The following is a 22,544-nucleotide window of genomic DNA, read 5'->3' as shown; positions in this document are numbered from 1 at the left end:
TGCTGAGAGACCAGACCCCTACAGAGAATGGCCAGGTCAGGGTGAGGCATGGCCAAGCAGCAGCACCAGAAGAGGCAGTCACCAAACCCAGGCACAAAGCAGTGACCGCCCTGCCCATGCCAGGGCTTTCAGGGCTGCTGGCAGACATGGAAGGCTGCTCTCCGGGACACTAGGAAAACATGGAGGGCTGCTCTCCTCTAGGCTGAGCATGACCAGGAATCAGGGACCTCTGGGCTGACTGGCCCAGGTGTGCTGGCTGGCCTGTAAGGAGCCCTGACCTCTTGGCCCCCACTCCCCACCAACTGGCCCAGCATGCCCCACCCCCAAGGCTGTCTTCACTGCAGTGCTAGCTCAGGAGTACTTTTAAATGTGGGTTCTTGAAGGAAGTTCTTCAGGCCCGAGCAGAGAGTGCATGAGATGGCAGTGGGAAAAGAAAGAAAATTTCCTTCAGTTTAAAAAAAAAAAGAAAGGATTTACTGAACCAGCTCAGCTCCCCCACCTCTGACAGACCTAAATGCTATAGACGAAAGAGATGCCTTAGTCACCTCCTGGGTGACCCTCACCTGAACCTCAGATCTGAGAAGACAGATGGCTTTCCCAAGGCAAGCAGGGGTTCTACCAAAGAGTGAAGTCCACTCTTCTCAGAGAGCCAGTAAAATGGTCAGGTGACTTCCAAGAGGCTGTTTGGCTTTCAATAAGGCCTGTTTAAATTGTTAACTATTTATGAATGTATTTTAACTGACAAAAATTATATTTATCACATACAACAAAATATTTTGAAGTACATGTACATTCTGGAATGGCTAAATTGAGTTGGCATATAAATTATCTCACATACTTACCAGTTTGTGATGAGAACACTTAAAATCTACTCTTAGTAAATCCTCAAGAATACAATCTGTTCCTATGGTCCTCATGTTATACAATAGATGGTTTCAACTTTTTCCTCCCATTTAGCTGAAATTTTGTACCATTTTACCCACATCCTACCACCACCCAGGCCATTGCTCAACCCTGGTAACCACTATTCTATCCTCTACTTCTGTGACTTCAGCTTTCTTATACTCCACATCAAAGCGACAGCGTGTGATGCTTGTCTTTCTGTGGCTGGCATATTTCACACCATAATACCCTTCAGGCTCATCCATTTTCACAAATCACAGGCTGCCTTTCTTTTTTTTTTTTAATTTTATTTATTATTTGGAAGGCAGAGTTACAGAGAGAGAGAAGCAGAAGGGGAGAGAAAGAGAGGAATCTTCCATCCTCTGGTTCACTCCCCCAGTGGCCATGGCTGGGGCTGGACCCTGGGAAGGCTGGGAGCTTCTTCTGGGTCTTCCATGTATGTTCAAGGACTTGGGCAATCTTGTACTGCTTTTCCAGGTGCATTAGCAGGGAGCTGGATCAGAGGTGGAGCAGCCAGGATTTGAACCGGTGCCCATATGGGATGCCGGTACTGTAGGTGGTGATTTAACCCACTGTGCCATAGCGCTGGCCCCATAAATTTTTTCAAAGTAACATTCATTTGTGTGTATATATTCCACACTGTCTTTATCCATTCATCCATTTACAGACACCTAGATAGAGACTATATCTTGGCTACTGAAAATTGAAAAGTGGGCATGCAGATACCTCTTTAACATTCTGATCTCCTTTTCTTTGCATGTATAATCAGGAGAGGGATTGCTAAGTACCTACAGTAGCTGTAATTTTAATTTTTTGAGGAACAACCATACTATTTTCCACAGTGGTTGTACTAATTACATTCCCACCAACAGAGTGCAAGTGTTTCCTTTCTTCCACATCTATTCCAATATATTACCTTTTTCCTTTTTATGATAGCTGTTCTAACAGTTGTGCGATGACATCTCATTGGGGTTTTAATCTGCATTTGTCTGATGAATAGCAATGTTGAATTTTTTTCATATACGTGTTGGCTATTTGTATGTCTTATTTTGACAAATTTGACAAAACGTAAGACCATTCGCCCATTTTTCAGTTGGATCATTAGTTTTGTTACTATTGAATCTGAGCTCATCTATTTGGATATTTACCCTGAAATTGGAATATGGCCCCCTAAAATCGGAATATGGGATGCCATACGATATCACCATGATTTATTAATAAATTCCCAATATTAATAAGCCTGTGTGGGTTCCTGCCTAATATTCAGAGAAGAATTCTGAATACTGGCATAAATGAATGAGGCAGCACGACTTTTTTTTTTTTTTTTTTTTTTTTGACAGGCAGAATGGACAATGAGAGAGAGAGAGACAGAGAGAAAGGTCTTCCTTTGCCATTGGTTCACCCTCCAATGGCTGCTGAGGCCAGCGTGCTGCGGCCCGCACACCGCGCTGATCCGATGGCAGGAGCCAGGTACTTCTCCTGGTCTCCCATGGGGTGCAGGGCCCAAGCACTTGGGCCATCCTCCACTGCACTCCCTGGCCACAGCAGAGAGCTGGCCTGGAAGAGGGCAACCGGGACAGAATCCGGCGCCCCGACCGGGACTAGAACCTGGTGTGCCGGTGCCGCAAGGCGGAGGATTAGCCTAGTGAGCCGCGGCGCCGGCCAGCATGACATATTTTTAAGCTTTCATTCAGTGAGAGAAATGCATAGGAGATTGAGGGCCCTCAGACTAGCTTTCTCCTTTGTTTAATTCTATTAGATTTTATAGTTTCAAATCTCAACATTTATGTTATATGAAATAAATCTGATTTCATTTTTCTACCTGCAGTTATCTACTAGTCCCAATACCCCTTACTGAAGAGGTCCTTTTCCCATTGTGTGTTCTTGGCAATTTTATTGAAAATAAATTGATCATCAACATTTTGATGTAAAAAAAAAAGTAAGTCAGAACTTACAAGGTTTTTGTTTTTCTTTCTGTTTTCTGTTTCTTCGGACAGTATTTCCAGCCCTAATTTAGAGGTTTACATCTAAATAATCCACAAATGCTTCATATGGAATTGATTTTTTCATTGTCCTTTCAGTAAAATGTTTCCCCTGTCAATTTACTGGGCTCTATAGCTGTTCAATAATACAAAATGAAGGATTTTTATGTATCCTTTTTTTAACAGTGTCTACCAGCATTTCCATTGGTGTAAGTAATTCTAGCAGAGAAAATAAAACATTCAGTCCTCTGTTCTTCAAAAAAAGGATAAATACGACAGATATTATGTTTTCATGACTAATCTGTCTCACAATATTTTTACAAAACCAAATGTATCACCTACAAAAGCAAAGGGAATGCAGAATTTTTCTGGCAGCTAGTCTAACAATAAGAATTTCTCCCAAGTTTCTCAACATCATTTTCTCAAATTTTAGAGTTTATTTTTGTAAAAATCCAAGAAAACACGCTACCTTATGCTGTTAATTATTTTCTTCTTTTAAAATTATTAATAACAGTTTTCCTTAAAAGTTCAAATTTTACCACATTTAGTAAAAAGTAGTTCATATCAAGTGAGTTATTGGCAGATGAAGGTAACAACATTTTATGTTTAAGTGCAGAAACTATTTCACCATCCTTAGGCAATATGGGTTAAACTATAAATATCTCTTTTCCCAAATTTAATTCAGAAGACCAAAAACAAACCAGATATTAGTCATGCAAGTTATTACCAGAAAATATTTCTTTTCATTGCTCAGGAATAATAACACAAAGAGACGAGAAAGAAAGGTGTCAGTTAATTCATGTTTGGAACTTTTTAAAAAATGTTAGTTAAAGTAAGGTTAAGAGGACAAATCACCTAGTGGTAACCAGAATTCTAAAAAGGCCTCATGATTCCTTCATCCTATATAGTCCCTTTCCCTCCGATATGAGAAAGCTTATAAATACGATGGTATGGTCACTCCTTAGTTAGGTTACACAATATAAGACCTCACCTTAACAGAATTCAGAATTCTCCTGCTCACCTTGAAAAAGCAAGTAATCATAAGTGGGATTCTGCAGTGATTCGGATTCTGCCAATAACCACAAAGACTTTGCAATAGAATCTCAGAGCTCTAGATTAGAACCCAACCCTGGCCAACACCTTGATTTCAGCCTTTTGAGACCTATAGCAGAGAGCGCAGTGAAAATGTGCTAGATTCCTGGTCCACAGAAAATGTGAGAAAGTAAACTTGTATCATTTAAAGCCACTAAGAATGGAATATTTTAATACACACCAGTAGAAAACTAATTTAAACCCTAATAGAATTTGTAGATGGTAAGTCAGATAAAGTTGTTCACACAACAAGCAAAAAGTAACCTGACAAAAGCATAAAATGCCCTGAGCACCTATTGAGTTAAAAGAGAATCCTCAGTCCACACAATGAATTTTCTTGTACCTACAGGATACATATGGAATATGCTATTTGTTTATGAAGATTACATATCTGGTACCTTCAATCTGAAGATACAGAAACAGTAGTATGAATGTCACCATCCTTGAAACATATAATTATTACTCTAAATTTAATTTAAATTTTGTCTTCCTTTCCCAATCAATATCTTGCTTACAAATATTAAAAAAATTAATACATAACATTAAAATGTATAATACACTATTATTTGAATAATGTTTATCTGCCATTGTCTAATATCTAAATTTTGGGACCAACTTCTTTTGATCCAGAAAAACAGCTTTTAAGGAGAAAATTTGTGATGCAGAATTTATGATCCACTTCAAAGGAAATTGTTAGAATACATCTCCAACATTCACACATACTTTATACCAAACTAAATATAATTTCCCCCTTATTTATGTGTAAAAGAAAAGAAGAAAGAAGCTATTCATGAAATTACAATCCATAGACTATCGTCAACCTACACAATTTATAAAAAATGAACTGTAAAATAATTATCTGGTTTTAGTCTAACTGCTACAATTGCCTTCAAAACTTTCAATTTTTTCCTATTTTCACTACTTCCTATTTAATATGTAGCAAAAATGTATATTTTAAATCAAAGGAAGATAATTTGTAACTTCCGTAAAGCTGCTGTTATACAATACACATCTATCTATACAATAAAAGCAAAATTGAACATTTTAAAGCAAAATTTAACACCTATTTGTTCAATTTTAAAATCAATTATAACTTACAGATAAAAAGAATGATTCAATTGTAGAAGGAATAGAATAATTCTCTTTGTTGAAGAAGCAGTCCCAGATTGGCACATTCTTTATTTTGTGATTTTAAATGTTTTAAATATTTCAGACATACAGAAAGAAATGTAAGAGGTATAATGGCAAATGTATCATAGCTGGATCTAGATATTCTCAAAGATTAAAATCTTTTGAAGGAATAAGAGTATTAACTTCATTTTAAAAAATGATCTGTGGGGCCAGCGCTGTGGCATAGCGAGTAAAGCCACCACCTGCAGTTTTGGCATCCCATGTGGGTGTCGGGACAAGTCCTGGCTGCTCCACTTCTAAACCAGCTCTCTGCTATAGCCTGGGAAAGGATGGCCCAAGGCCTTGGGTCCCTGCACCCATGTGGGAGACTTGGAAGGAGTTTCTGGCTCCTGGTTTTGGATCGGCAAAGCTTCAATCATTGAGGCCATCTGGAGAGGAACCAGCGGATGGAAGACTTTCGCGCTCTCTCTCTCTCTCTCTCTCTCTGCCTCTCTAACTCTGCCTTTCAAATAAATAAATAAATCTTAAAAAAAAAAATGATCTGTGTGCTTCCCCACATGCATTCTTGCATTCATTTATCTCAGAGGTACCTATTCTCCAGAATTTGATGTCACACAGATATTGACCTACATTTTCTTCAAAAATATGAAAATGCAAAATTCACATTGAAGTCTTTACTCAACTTGGAAAATAACTTTTGTTGAAGCTTGGGATATTTGTATATTTTGTATGTATTTTTAACATGGATGCTCAGTTTTCCAAGCACCAATAATAATCACATAATTTTCTTTCTATTTACTTAAAGTTCTACTTAATGCTTTTGTACCTATATCTCTGTCTGCATCTATAGCTATGTGTGTATAAATGTATGTATGGGTAATATTAATTCTAGTTTCTCTTCATCACATTTGTATGATTAATTTCTCTAGTTTCTGAGAAATTTGGTAAAATTTATCTGTAATACTATCTAAAAATGATGTCTTTTGTCAAGTGGTATTTTGATTATAGATTCAGTTTATTGAATTTGGATTGATTTATTTGGATTCTTTTTTGTTGTTGTTCTAATTCCCTCACATTTACACAAATTTCTAAATTTTATTTCTTATTTGAAAGCAGAGTGACAGAGAGAGACAAAGATCTCTCATCTGCTGGTTCACTACCAAATGCCTACAACAACTAGGGATGAACCAAACCAAAGCCAGGAGCTGGAGACTCAATCTCTATCCCCCATGTTGGTGGCAGGGACTCAACTACTGCTGCCCCCCAGGGTATCAATTAACAAGCATTGTAATCAGAATTGGAGCCACAACCTAGGCACTCTGATATGGGATGCATTTATGCCAAACAAGACCTTAACAGCTATGCTAAATGCCCCCAAAATACTTTTTGGATTTTTTTTTTTTATTTGACTATTTGAGATACAGAGGAGAGAGAGAAAGAGAGTGAGAGAGAGAGAGAAGCAGAGAGAGTACCCACCGACTAATTCACCTCCCAAATGCTGGGAACAGCCAGGGCTAGGCCAGGCCAGGCCAGGCCAAAGCCAGGAGCCTGGAAATCAGTCCAGGTCTCCAACATGGGTGGCAAGGATTCAACCACTTGAGCCATCACTACTGCTTCCCAGGATCTGCATTAGGATGAAGCTGTAATTAGGAGCTGGGACCAGGAATTAAACCCAGGTATTCCAAGATGGGTTATGGAACTCCCAACTGGCATCTTAACTTCTAGGCCAAACACCTACATATATTACAGTTATATATTTTATCCAAGTTCTAGGAAGTGTTGGCAAAAAAATTATTCATAGATTTCTTCAAAGAAATTTTAATCTTAATATATATCAAACCATGTTGTATTTTCAGGTTAAATATTATATACATACATATATATGTATTTTTTTCTCCTATCCCTTGATAATTCTTTCTAAAGACATAAATGTAATTACTTTTTTCCAATAACCATCTTTGTGGTTCTTTAATTTATTACTCTTAATTTTTCTATTTTCTAATAATTATTTTGCTACTATAGATACTGCTGTTCTTTTCCAATTTTTTGACTTAACATACAGCTTTTGTTTTTGCTTTTCAGTACATGCAATTGAGGTTCCAAATTTTTAAGCAACATTTAAAAATTATTCTACAAATATTCACAGTTATTCCATAAATACTCACAGGTAGTGTTTTCACTTTTTTTCTCAAATACAAGTATGGTTTCTCTTGTACTGATGATAACTCTGAGATTATTACACTAGACTTTAACAACCTATTTCTGCATGGAATAGGGTGGAATCTACCATGGGAACAAAGACTCACGCTTTCATTAGGTGAGCTAACACAGTTCATTTGCAGACAACCTAAGTAATCCTGAAGGAATAGAATCAATTATCAATAGGGCAAAAAGGGAACACCTTAGGCCAAGACAATTGAAACAATTCAGCAGGCTTGCATTTTAGAAGGCATTTTCCCTTTATTTTTTTTTTTCCAGATGACTGTGAGTGATAAGAACAATGGACTTTCAGGCTTCCTGATAAAACTGCAGCATTCTTTAATGGCTGTGATGAGTCCACTATCACTAGGGAGGTAGGTCAGCTTTCTTTAGATGGGAAACATAAAGCCATGCAACACTTTTTACCACTGGTAAAGCTGTGGCTTTCAGACAGGGAAAGATTTGATCCCCCTGAGAATAAGCATAAACTAATCTAAACATTGCTATATCTCAATGCTTCAGGCAATTATATAAAATCCATTTGGAGATACTCAAAAGAGTCTCCTCGAAGATTTAGTTCTCATCTCTAAACCCACCTCTTGAGTTTCACCAGGATTATGTTGTAGGCTGGCAGTTAAGACTGAAAATATCCTTGGTTGTACTTTAAAGTTTTCTCACCAATGCTAGTCTAAAAATAAAGTCAATTTATCTCTGCCATGTTAGTAACACTAATAGCTTTGTCTAATAGATTATGTTAATCAGCACTAGCATAATGCTAGAGAATTAGATTCCTCTTTGAAATTATAATGCACAATTTATTTCTAAGGATGCAGTGAAACATTACTGTGGTAGTAAGACTATATTATGAACAATTTGACCTTATAAAGCCTTTAGGATCTTTATTTATGTTATTAAGTACTATGATTATCCCTGATCAATGAAAATAGAAGGAAAATCACTTTAAATACAAACATTATTCCAGAATTTATGCATGAACATGAGTCTACTTCCTTTAGCCTGAAAGTCACATTACATTGAACAGTATGTATTCTAACCTTTATTACTTACACATAATCAGACTACAAAGACTTAATTCCTTTGATTCATCAGTTTTGCTTTTAAATCAAAATATATAATTATACTTGTTTTAATTCATGAGCGCAGGAAAATGCAAAAAAAAAAAAAAACTTTTAAATTTGTCCTTCCTATTTGTAAATGAAAGTAAGTGGTCATCTTTGTGCTGTCTTGGGATCATTCCAGAAAACAAGCACACACACACACACACACAGACACACATACACATATATATACACATATACATATACATAAATATAAATATATATATACCAAGCCTCCAAACAGTTTTATTATTCAGATTTTAGTGCTTGATAAGGGAAAGAAAAAAGTAAAGGGGACCATCAAGTAAGACAAAATACAACTACAAATCAGCATTTCCTAAACTCAGATATTATGGTTTAACAGTTGGAACTTATCTCTTCTGCTTGTTTACACAATACATGCTAAATTACTATGAAATATGGTCTCCCAACCATGCTGCATAACACTAGGACCAATCCACCTTGTAATTCTGTTTTGGTACCCATTATCCCTACCTTCTCTACTCCCACAACCCTTCCATCCTCTAGTCATCCCCATTCTGTGTTCAGAGGGAGTTTTTCTTAACTCTCATATATAAGGGAGAACATGCAGTATTTGTCTTTCTGTGTTTGGCCCATTTCACTGAACATAATGTTCTCCAGTTCCTTCCATTTTGCTGCAAATGGTGGTGTTTCATTCTTTTTTGTAGTTGGAGAGTATTCTACTGCTTACATATACCACATTTTCTTTATTCATTCACTAAACAATGGACATCTTGGTTGTTTCTATATGTAGGCTATTGCTGAGAAGAGTGATGGGAAAATAAATTTATTTGTGGTTGGATGGGGTTAAATATATGACTTACCTCCTGACTTTGAATAAAGGCCAATGAATTTGTTTTCTTAAAAAAGACTTAATAACTCACAGAAGCAGAGAATACAATAGAAGCTGCTATTGAAGTAGGCAGGCATATAGGTTAAAATTGATTAGGTTTGTGAGCTAGAAGACCACGCCTTCGCCACGCCCCTGTGTGACCTCATGCCCCTACCTGGCCACACGTGGGTGCCCACCAGCCAATCAAGTTAATTAACCACTCCCCTTTGGAAGTGGGTTAAAAGCCTGGGACAAGGTGTGACCTGCCCTTCTCTTCTTTCCTGGCCTCTTGCCAGGAGGAGGCTGGCTGTAGCCCTGTGCCTCCAGGGTGCATGGCCTTCAGGCCACTGCCCTAGGCTTCCTGGCCCAGATGCTCCTCCACATGACTGGTTCCTGGTGCTTGGTATGAACCCAGATTACCTCTCTTAAATAAAGCTCTCACTCTCCTATGCACCTTTTACACTAAAGAAAAGCTTAAAATGCACCATGCTACCTCGTTTATCTGTGCTGGTATTTAGAATTCTTCTCTAAATATTAGGCAAGAACCTTCTTGGGCTTATTAATATTGGGGATTTATTAATAAGCATATGGTGATATCATATGGCACCCCAAATTCCGGTAGCATATGTGGCACCCCAGATGGCACTTCTGGGGAAATCTAAAGGGCCAAATTTTTTGTATAGATTTTAGGGGGTCATTCCCAATTTCACTATGGGTTGGTGATGAGTCACCTGGGGAGATATTTTTGAATGGATATACAGTTTCAGTTGTGCTGAATGTATAAATTCCAGAAATATATCATACAACATACTGTCTATAGTTAATAATAGGATACTGTGCACTTCATAGTTTTTTAACAGGACAGACATGCTAATTTTTCTTACCAAAATAAAAGGACAAAATGAAACTTTGGTTTATGTTGGATATGTTTATTATGTTGACGTTGATGGTGATTTCACAGGTATTTGCTTATGTCCAAATGTTACGGGATAACAGTGGCGAAGAAATTATTGTTACCTCAGTTCTTTGTCTCACATGAAAGAAGAATTTCCAAGTGGACAGCAAAGAGATTTAAAAGTATTTATTAGAGTCAAAAACCTCCAGCCAGAGTGGTGTGGAGGGGGGCTTCCAAGAGAGGAAAACCCAAAGGGGACTAGGTGGCAGTCCACTTTAAGTACAATTTCCAAGGGAAAAAAACTTGCCAATCATACTGGCATTCAGATACCAGGTGGGGACAAATGCCATCAAAAGACATCATTTACAATTCTCCATTCTGTCTGACCTACTAAGGACTGGATAGATAACTTGTTTTCACAATAAGCTGTGAGCTTAGGAGGAGCTCCCTTGATATTCTTATGGTAAATTTGGAGATTTTGAAGGAAGGAGGGTGGCCTGTTTGTTCTTGCTAAAGATAAAGTTTTGGGTAAGGAAGCAAATATTTTACATCCTGAATTCCATTGGGATCCCCTGACTATCTATTAGCCCATCTGACTCCTCACACAAACTCATCACAGCATACACATCATATATCAGTTATAACTCAAGAACACTGTTCTTAAAAACACTTATTGGGTTGGGAAATATTAACCTAAGACAAAAACTTTATCCACCTTTGGAATCTTATCTAAAGTATTCCAAAATCTTAATTTTGATGTGCCTATATTTTACTATTTCCTAGAGAAAAATAACAAAATATGAGCAGAGTAACAAATAATTTTGAAATTATAGAACACATTTTATTATTTGGAGAAGTTGTACTCCTCTATACAATGTTCTAAGAGAATTCCATCTGACAACATTCTCACTTTGTTTGAGGCGAGTGCATCAACGTAGTGACTTGTAGGAAATTAAAAACAGATACAACAGGCCAGCGCCACGGTTCACCAGGCTAATCCTCCACCTAGCGGCGCTGGCACACCAGGTTCTAGTCCCGGTTGGGGCGCCAGATTCTGTCCCAGTTGCCCTTCTTCCAGGCCAGCTCTCTGCTGTGGCCAGGGAAGGCAGTGGAGGATGGCCCAAGTGCTTGGGCCCTGCACCCCATGGGAGACCAGGATAAGTACCTGGCTCCTGCCATTGGATCAGCATGGTGCGCCGGCTGCAGCGCGCCAGCCGTGGTGGCCATTGGAGGGTGAACCAACGGCAAAGGAAGACCTTTCTCTCTGTCTCTCTCTCCTCTCTCTCTCACTGTCCACTCTGTCTGAAAAAAAAAAAAAAAAAAAAAAAAAAAAAAAAAAAAACAGATACAACAATCTAAAGAAACAAAAACTTAAACAATTCAATTTTCATGGCATTATCTATCTCCAGATACATTTCTAGCTAGCCATAAGATGCATGTAGCTACTTATCATTAAAACAAATATTTAATTAAAAACTATAAATACTTCTGTCAAGAATTTGTTTTTGTTGCTCATCGAGTTCTGAAATGTTTCCAAAGGTAGAAAGAAGGAGGGAGGTTAGAGTTAATGTGCTGGGATTTTTTTTAAACGCTGAGGATACTTCTCAAGTGTTTCTCCAAATAGAGACCATCATCCATCAAAGGTCTTAGGAGACATAGAGTTGAAAGTGTTGTTAGCTGATACACAGGTGGATGGAGGCTAGGCAGCCAAATAACATTACCAAATTGTACTTTAGAAAAATAAGCTGGAATGAGAAAATGGATACAGAGGAAAGTGCAAAAGTCTAGACTGAAGTTGAAGGAATTCTGAAATTTGATATTGGCTGTGGAGTTAGAAGAAAGAGGACTGTTTCAAAAAGAGAGAAAGTCAAAGGAAAAAGAGGTCTGAGGTGAGAGTCTATGAAAACTATAGTATAGGTCAGAAACTATTAAACATACCAAGTACTTTTCAGGCATTATTGTCATTCTTCCTCCCCAAATCATACAACATAGGATTTATGAGCAGTACCTGAGGCTCAGAGTTAAAGTAACTTAACACAGTATATTCACTTAATGTGAACAGTTAGAATAGACTGTATTGACAACATATTTTGCTTTTTTCCTTATTTCTTTGTAGGTACTTCTCTATAGCATGGTGTCCTGGTGAAGCCATTTACTAATGCACACTACTGTACGGTAAAGGGTTAGGCAAGCAGCTAAGCCTACATCCTTCTGGTCACAGAGACTGGTTCCAAAATGAACACTTAACCTAAATACATATCTGTGGTGAAAAGTAAGCCTTATTGTTTGAGTACAGGAGAACAATAAAATTTAAAAATGTGGAAAGATAACAGAATAGACTAAAGTCATGTGTGCCAAAACTGGCACCATAATCTGTATAATTTTTCAGATGCTCCTCCCACAAGTTAGGGAAATCATGGAAACAAATCAAATAGTATTGCAATACAGGTACACATATTTAATGAGCATGATTTACAATACATCTAATAATCCAAATTTTAAGTAAGTAGGCTTCATATAGCCACAGATAATTACCATATGACATCAGTCAGTAATCCTCACTCACATTTCCTGCACACTTCTGTTTTCAAAGTATTATTTATTGGTAGAGTGACAGGGAGAGGGAAAGAGAAAAATAGAGATCCTCCATCCACTGGTTCAATCCTCAAATGCCTGCAACATACAAGACTAGGCTACACCAAAGCCAGGAGCCAGGATCTTCATCTGGGTCTTCATCTGTCTATCTAGGAGACAGAAATCCAAGTACAGGGGCCACCATCTGCTGCCTCCAAGGTGCATGGACAAATCTAGATGAAAAGCACAGAGCAGCCAGGACTTTAACCAGGCACTCTTACATGGGATGTAGGCATCCCAGGCTATGGCAATCTGCTGCTGTAAATGCCTGCCCCTCCTGCACACTGTGGTGCTTTGTCTCTTTTCCTGAGGAAATGATCTACTGCACTACCTTTGGTTTAATCACTCTTTACTCCCACAAGTTGTAGGCGAACACCAGACACAGGGTGGGTTTCTGTGTTCTAAGGGTTCTGAAGCAGGGTTGAGGAAGCACTGATCTACATTCAACAGTGTGGAGTCAGAGCCAGTGGAAGGGGAAACCACTGAGGAAGGTACCAAAGTCAAGTCCAACGGTATGTTGAAAAAACAACCAAGAAACAGGGAATGTTTCATGAAAATATGAAGCTATAGGATGGAAATCCAGGAACAAGGCAAATGTCGTAACAAGAATCCACATGAGGGGAGAGAAATTATATCCTGATTCAAGGAACAGTGCTTCCGTCAGCCTACACCAGTGCCTGTGGTTTTAAAGGAAGCATACTTGTCTCAAATGATATTGAGATTAAGACTGAAATGGGTCCATTACATTTGGCAAATGGGAGATAATTGAACACATAGCAACATCACTGGGAAAAGAGTTTCAGTAGCTAGAAGAAAGGAATTAGTTCTGCTGTTCCTCACACAATGGGGCGAACATACTTGAATTTCACAATATCATATTATAGATTCAATGAAGAACTAGAAGAGAGGAGCTTAAAGCCTCCAAACATAAAAGAAAATGGGCAGGAAATACAAATGTTAATCACTCTGATATGATTGGTACATACCATATATGTATTTTAAAATACTACACTATTCCCCCATAATTAGGCACAAGAATTACATGTTTGTTAAAAATAGGGGAGAAAGAATAAAATAGAGATGAAGGAGAAGAAAGAAAAAAATGTTGGCTATGAATCCTGGATGAGGAGAAAAAGGAGATAGCAGAAACGGGGAGAGATTTTTAGATTGAAAGAAGTGTGAACATGTTTACAAGAAACTCAAGAAGCAGAAGAGAAACGCCCAGAGACAGAAATACATAGAGACAGAAATTGACTAAGATTTTGAAGATGTATAGTCAGAAAACAGCATCAAAGCACAAGATGAAGGATATGCCTCAAACAAATAGATCACCAAAAAGGACAGGTTCCTGCCAGTGTAGCATGTCAGCCAATGGTAGCAATATAGATGAGGTATTCACACATTAACAACATCAATGGCAAAAGGGTTTCAGGAGCTAGAAGAAAGGAATATGATCTCGTGATCCTCAGCACAGTGGGGTGACCATACTTGAATTTCTGCAATGTTAGCAGTAAGGTCATTATCCAAATATTAAGTCATGAATATTAGAGTCATTTTAGTTTGGCACACTTTAGAAGTAAGTAACAAATAAGTGAAAAGGAGATGGAATCAAGCAAACCCAGAGGATAGGAAGAAAGTGTTAGGAGTTCACATGGTATGGAAACTAAACTTGAAGGGAGAACAATCTGTCAACATCTTTCCTGCACTTAGTACTCCCACAAAGGAGCAGAGGAATCCAATTGAGAGAAATAGGAAGTCATTTATAAGCAAAACAAGGAATTGAGGAGTTAAGAGATGTAAGCCAGAGACAGATTGAAGTAAAAAAGGAGAGAAAAAAAAAATCTGAAGGCCAACGGAAGCAGGAAAAATGGAGAAAGGAACGAACATACACTGCAATGAGCAGAGCCGCTTTGCCAGGCACTTTGCCTACATGATTTTGTTTAACTCTCACAATAGCCCTACGTCACAATGTTTATTGTCCTGCTGGAGAAAATGATGTTCAAAGGGTGGCATATACAAGTTCAAGATTTCAGACGTAAAGACAAAGAACCCAGGCAGATTAAAACATAATTTAATGTCATAATCAAATATAACCTATAGTAATAATTTGACAGATATTAATGATTTTCATCATAGTTGTTATACATAAGGTAATTATCCATAGACGATAAGCAGTTTTCATTATTTTTATTGATGACTGCCATTAGTATTAATTTCATACACCTAAGTCAAGGTTTTGTTCTCTTATTAGTTTTCTGATAGCAATAAAAACCCTGAGCAGTGACAGACACCCCTGATTCCAAGGAGAGAGAAATCATTATCACATGGTGCTGGAAAATTGCTTCCGACCTAACTTCTTTATTTCACTAAGCTCCTCTTTCTTTTTTCCTCAGTCTCCTCAATAACACCAGGCTGCAGAAAGGAGAAAATGTCTATTAATTGTGTAGTGAAGAAAACAAAAAGGAGCAAAGAGGATTCAATCGCTCTCTCCCCTAATCCCTGTTAGTTTTATGGTGTAAAATTCTGTCACAAGATAGATGTGTTAGCAAAAAAACTGATGTAAAATTATCACACTTAAAGTGAGGCAAGGCCCCTGAAAGGCCATCATTTTAATTGTTTAGTTGTCCTCCCTGGAAAAGCATAAGCAGCGGGGTGTACTCAGAGTGTAGGAACTGGAAACAAACTCACTAGGTTCTAATCTGCCCTGCCACTTCCAGCTGTGAGACTTAGAATGGAAGCATCCAGAGGTACTCTGGAAGACAGGAATAGTAAGTGGTCCATTAACCTTTTTGATATTTTAGCATCTTATGATCAAACAAGTTAATACGCTGCAGCAGTCTAACCTCGATAAGACTCTGCCTTTTCTGATGTTTTCTGACTAGCAAATAAAGACGAATTCTTCACCAGTAACTTATCCAATGAGTTGATCATTATAAAATTCTCTTTTACAAATTTAAAATTTTAAGCCAAAATATGCTTATTATCTGAATATCTGATGTTAATACACAATGCATTTTTTTGTTTCCAAAGTAGAAAATCCTAAAATACAAGCTGACTCAGGCTGTCATCTCAACCACATGGTTAGCTATCACATACAGGGCTTTATGAACCTACTCTTTGGAAAAGGATGCAAATTTTAACACACATTTTTAGCTGAATCCAGCAGCCAAGAGGTTGTCAGCCTCTGCCACAGCCAGATGCATGTCTCAGAGCTCAGGTCTCCCATCTGAGAGGTTTTACACCTGCATGCCTAGAGAGTTTGCTGCTCATATTGTCTTTCCCAAAGCATTCTCTTTGTGTTTGCAAGATACCCTTACATATCTTGGAGGAGGCTTATGAGAATGAGGTTTCTTCATTTATTTCTCTCCCATAAGTGACTGTTTTTCTAAGGTCTTTTCTTCCATATGCTTTTCACAATTCTTGTAGATTAGGTTTTTCTCTACACCTATATATCCTTCATTACTCATTCATATTTAAGGATTAAATGCCATGAGACATTTCTTCAAGGTATACCAGTGGACAAAAAACACATGAAAATATGCTTAATAGCTCAATAATTTCCTTAGCTTTTTAAAAATGTATTTATTTATTTGAAATAGAGAGAGAAAGGGGGAGAGACAGAGAAAGAGAGAGACAGAGAGAGATATTCCATCCACTATTTCACCCCTCAGATAGCCACAATAGCCAGGGCTGGACCAGGCAGAAGCCAGGAGCCAGGAGCTCCCTCCAGGTCTCCCACATGGGTAGCAGGGGTCCAGGCACTTGGGCCACCTTCCACTGCTTTCCCAGGCACATTAGTATGAAGCTGGATAGGAAGTAGAGTAGCTGGGACATGAACCAGCACCCATATGGGATGTCAGCATCTCAGGTGGCAGCTTTAGCCACTCTGCTACAAGGCTGGCATGTCCTTAGCTTTTAAAGCATAAAAGTAATCCATTGGTCTTAGGAACTAAAAAAACTGCTGCAATTCCAAATAAAATAAATCTATTCTCTTCCTGTTTAATAATATCATTTCTTCATAAATAATAATATGGATTTTATCAGCTTATTTCATAGACGTTTCCAACTTTTAAAAATGTTTAGATAATCTGTTCCACCTTCCCAAACCCTAATTCTTATAGACTCATTAGTGTTGAGCCAATGCTTTGGCATGTGTCAATTCTTTGTGTATGCATTCTTTTCAGATGTATTAAACAAACAAAGCCCTTCACAAAAAAAAATAAACTAGATTATTTCTCAATAATATTTATGCCATTAAAAATTTTTATCAGATGACCTATTATAGGATTCTCCATATGATATGTACACTCATATCCTAACATTAACTGAATTCTCAAATGTCTATCAGTAGTCTTTATTACACTATTATTACTAGTTGCCTTCAACATATTACCTTTTTATGAAATGAAGAGTAGGAATCATATAATGCCTATTTATCAGGTGATGACATGGTTGAACAGATACAAAACGTGCAGCCTTCCAGACAAGCCTGTATAATAATATTGGAAATGGTGAATTCTTACTTTCAGGAGTATGATTTACAAAGAAGGAATACAAGTGGTCAACAAGTACTTGAAAAGATTATCAACATCATTAGTAATTAGAGAAAAATCAAATTCATAAAGCAATACCATTTCACATCCACAAGGATTGACAACAAAAGAGAATATGGAGAAATTCATACATTGCTCATAACAATAAAATGATGCATTCATTTTGGAATACAGTTTTATAGTTCCTTGAAATGCAAACAAAAAGTTACCACATGATAGAGCAATTCCACTCTTGGGTATACACCCAAGAAAAACAAAAACATATGATCATATGAAAATGTGTACTTGAATGTTCAAAATGGTATTATTCATAGCAGCAAAAAAAGAGAGGAAATAATCCAAAGGCACATGAACTAATAAATGGAAAAATAAGATGTGATAAATACATATAATGAATACCATTGAGCAATAAGAGAATGAAGTTTTAATATATACTATGACATGGTTGAAACTTGATAACATTATGTTAAGTAAAACATCTATCATAAAAGATTACATATACTATTTTTTGACTAAATAAATATGAAATGGTCAAGGTAGGCAAGTCTCTACAGAAAAAAAAAGATGGAGGACTGTGAGAGAGGGTATTTGGGAAGTGACAGTTACTGGTTACTGTTTTCATTTTTAAGAGACATAAATATTCTAAAATTAGATTGTGGTAATGATTGCTCAAGTCAGAATACAATAAAAACCACTGAAAACTATGTTATACATAAACCATATCTCAATAAACCTGTTTTAAAAAAAAAAAAAGAAAAGAAAAAAGGGAAAATGAAGACTTAGAAGAGTTACCGGTAAACTCTGTGAACCTAAATATGGAGTATTAGCTGGCAGAAGACAGGTCACCAAGCACACTGGAATCCCTGGTAGCAGGAGATCCTCTATCAGAAGCTTTGACAAAATCAAGGAAGGAAACAATCCAAGTAAGAGTGGTCAGAAAATGATTTGGGAATGGATTTCCCAGAAAAGTAAAAACTCGTAAAATATCTCATGCATCTGCCTCTTTTGAAATGCTATAGGAAGGGGAGTAAGATGGTGGATCAGTGAGGGAGCTTGCTGCTTGAGTCTAGGAGAAGATAGTTTTTAAAAAGTAGAAAGTGTGCAGTCACAGGAAAGAGGGAAAAAACAGCAGAGGAAAACTACACAAATTGGAAGAAAATAGTGGACCTACATGGAGAGTGAAGACACACACAACTTAGGACCCCAGAAGCTGAGAGCCTCTGCAATAGCATTGGAGAGTTAGGTGAGAGCTGACTGCAACAGCCCAAGCCACTGTTGGAAAGCTGCAGGAAGAGCACAGACGGAATCCGGCCTGAAGCCCCAGTGGAGGATAGTGTACCTGCCAAACTAGAAGAGAAAAAAACAAAGGAGGGACATGTTTTCACTCTGCCTGATCAATCTGCAAAGGCATCCTGTACCAAGTTGATAGGGAGAAGGAGCCATTTTGGACATACGTAACAGCTGCACTAGCTCATGTCCACATCCAGCAACCAGCCAGGCAGAGACTGCTGAGTCTGGTGGAAAGAACATATAGGAGACTGAGTGCTCATTACTGTGGGAGGCTTGTGTGCCTGGACTGTGAAAACACTGAGGCTAAGTGGGAGGACTCAGGGTGTGGCTAGGACATTGGACAGTCACTGTGGGAAGCTCCACACTATCAGGGCTCCCTAGTTACCTGGTGAGGGACATTGCTGGAGAATCTGAGCTTACACTGAGGAATGCACAGATCCTTTGTGGCAAAGCAGATGAATAAAATACTCATTAAGACTAGCACCTAGTCACTGGACTCCTTCAAGGAGAGGAGTGCAGCTGAGTCTATGCCAATAGACAAAAAGACACCTCCCCTCTGAGGAATAAAAAAAAAAAAAAAGGAGATTTATCATGCCAAACCTGGGTGTGTCACCTCAGATACACCCTCCACCCTGGAGCACTGAACAGAGCTCCCTGGCCATATCTACCACATGCTTCTAGGTATTCCCTGGAAGCAGACACCCCACAAATCCACCCAGACATAGTCCAAAGATAAAAGCACCACATTGATAAAACAAAGAAACGAACGAGTATCTCCACAAATGCCAAATAACAAATGCACCAATCCAAGAATAAAAAAGACAACATGTAACCCCCAAAAGAACACAACACTTCAATACTAGATTGTGAAGATAATGATATTGAAGAAATGCCAAAAATGGAATTCAAAAAAATTTATCATAAGATTATTTAGAAACAATCAGAAGCAAATGCATGAACTAATGAAATACATACATGACATGAAAGAAAATCTCTCCAAAAAAACTGAGATCTTAAAGAGAAGGCAAAAGGAAATCATGGGAATGTAGAATTCAATAGAACAAATAAAAAATACAGTGGAAATCCTGAACAACAGAATCAGTGAAGCAGAAGAAAGAATATCCAAATTAGAAGACAAAGCACTGGAAATTATAAAGTCAAACCAAACATAAGAAGAAATTAGAAAACTAAAAAACACAGGAATCTATAAGATACTATCAAGCAACCCAACATATGGATTTAGAAGTTCCTGAAGGTGTGGAAAGACAGAAAGGATTAGAAGGCCTTCTTAGTGAAATAATATCAGGAAATTCCCCTAATGTGGGGAAAGAAAGGGACATCCAAGTACAGGAAGCACATAGAATTCCTAGTAAATATGACTACAAAAGATCTTCACCATGGCACATGGTAATCAAACTCTCCACAGTAATACATAAAGAAAAGATTTTAAAAAGTACATGAGAAAAATACCAGATTACTTTCAGAGGATCTACAATAAGACTCAAAGTGGGCTTCACATCAGAAACCCTACAGGCTAGGAGAGAATGGTGAGATATATTCCAATCTTAACAGAAAAAAACTGTCAACCAGAATACTATACCCTAAAAAGTTCTCATTAATGAGCAAAGGTGAAATAAAGACCTTCCATGACAAACTGAAACTGAAAGAATTTGTCACTGCCCGTCTAGCCCTGCAGAAGATGCTTAAGGATATACTGCACACAGAAACACAGAAACATGGTCACCACTATGGAAGAAGGTAAAGGAAGGAAATCTCCCACTAAAAGTACAAAGAAAATCCAAAGTAAAAAAAAAAACAGAAATATTTTTGGAAAAAGTGGCAGGACAAACTCCTTACTTATCAATAGTCACCCTGAATGTAAATGGACTTAATCTCCAGTTAAAAAACAAAGTCTGGGTGAATTGACTAAGAAACAAAACCCATTTATTTGCTGCCTACTAGAAAAACATGTCACCAACAAAGATACATACAGACTGAAAGTGAAAGGATGGAAAAAGATAGTGCATGCCAACAGAAACCAAAAAAAAAAAAAAAAAAAAAAAAAGAGCTGGTATAGCCATCCTAACATCAGACAAAATAGACTTTAACACAAAACCTGTTAAAAGAGACAAAAAATGACACTATGTAATGATTAATGGATCAATTCAACAGGAAGATGTAACTATTATAAATGTATATGTACTGAACTACAGGGCTCCTGGCAATTTAAAATAAATGTTAAAGGATCTAAGGGGAAACAGACACAAAAACAATAGTAATAGGGAGTTTCAACAACCCACTTTCAGCAATGAGCAGATCAACCAGACAGAAAATCAGCAAAGAAACAGTAGAGCTAATAAAAACTATAGACCAAATAGACCTTGCAGATATCTAAAGAAGTTTTCATCCAACACTTAAAGAATACACATTCTTCTCAAAAGAGCATAGAACCTTCTCTAGGAATGACCACATGCTAGGCAATAAAGCAAGTCTCAGCAAATTCAAAAAAATCAAAATGATGCCAGGCCTTTTCTCAGACCACAATGCAATGAAGCTAGAAATCAGCAACTCAGGAATCTCTAGAACATAAACAAACACATGGAGACTGAACAACATGCTCTTGATTGAAAAGTGGGTGATAGAAAAAATCAAAAGAGAGATCAAAAATTTTCTGGAAGTAAATGAGGATAACAGCACAACATATCAAAACTTAAGGGATACAGCAAAAGCAGTGTTAAGAGGAGAATTTATAGCAATAGGTAGATACATCAAGAAATTGAAAAGGCACCAATAAAAGAACTATCAATGCATTTCAAGGATCTAGAAAAACAACAGTAAACCAATCCCAAAAACAGTAGGATTAAAGAAATAATTAAAATTAGAGAAGAAATATACAACATTTAATACAAAAAATAATACAAAAGATCAGCAAAATGTAGAGCTGGTGCTTAGAAAAAATAAACTAAAATTGACATACAATTGGCCCAAGTAACCAACAAAAGGAGAAAGAAGGTCCAAATTAATAAAATTAGGGTAAAAGAAATGTAACAACAGACACCACAGAAATAAAAAGAATCATCAGAAATTACTACAAAGAGCTGTATGCCAACAAACTGAGAAACCCAGAAGAAATGGATAGATTCCTGGACATATACAACATACCTAAATTGAGCCATGACAAAAAACAAAGCCGGGGGCATCACAATACCAGATTTCAGGACATACTACAGGGCAGTTGTAATCAAAACAGCATGGTACTGGTACAGAAACAGATGGATAGACCAATGGAACAGAATAGAAACACCAGAAATCAATCCAAACATCTACAGCCTACTTATATTTAACCAAGGAGCTACAACCAATGCCTGAAGCAAGGACAGTCTCCTTAACAAATAGTGCATACTTCCACATGCAGAAGTATGAAGCAAGACACCTATACCTTACATATAACACAAAAATCCACTCAAAATGGAGTAAATAACTAAATTTATGACCTGATACCATCAAATTATTAGAAAACATTGGGGAAACCCTGCAAGATATTTGCACATCAATGAGTTGTTGGAAACTTGCCCCAAATGCAAAAGATAACAAAGCCAAAATTGAAAAACAGAATTACCCAAATTGTACATTAACAGTCAGGACAAGGGCTGATCAAGTCACTGTTTCTCATAGTGTCCATTTCACTTCAACAGGTTTCCTTTTTGGTGCTCGGTTAGTTGCCACCAATCGGGAGAACATATGATATTTGTCCCTTTGGGACTGGCTTATTTCACTCAGCATGATGTGCTCCAGATTCCTGCATTTTTTCGCAAATGACCAGATTTCATTTACTGTATAATCTTCTATAGAGTACATGTCCTATAAGTTCTTTATCCAGTCTACTGTTGATGG

Source organism: Oryctolagus cuniculus, chromosome 3, assembly GCF_051225735.1.
Source record: "Oryctolagus cuniculus isolate XC-2025 breed Fujian yellow rabbit chromosome 3, ASM5122573v1, whole genome shotgun sequence".
NCBI classification, from domain to species: Eukaryota; Metazoa; Chordata; class Mammalia; order Lagomorpha; family Leporidae; genus Oryctolagus; species Oryctolagus cuniculus.
Note: the sequence above shows the minus strand (reverse complement) of the source record.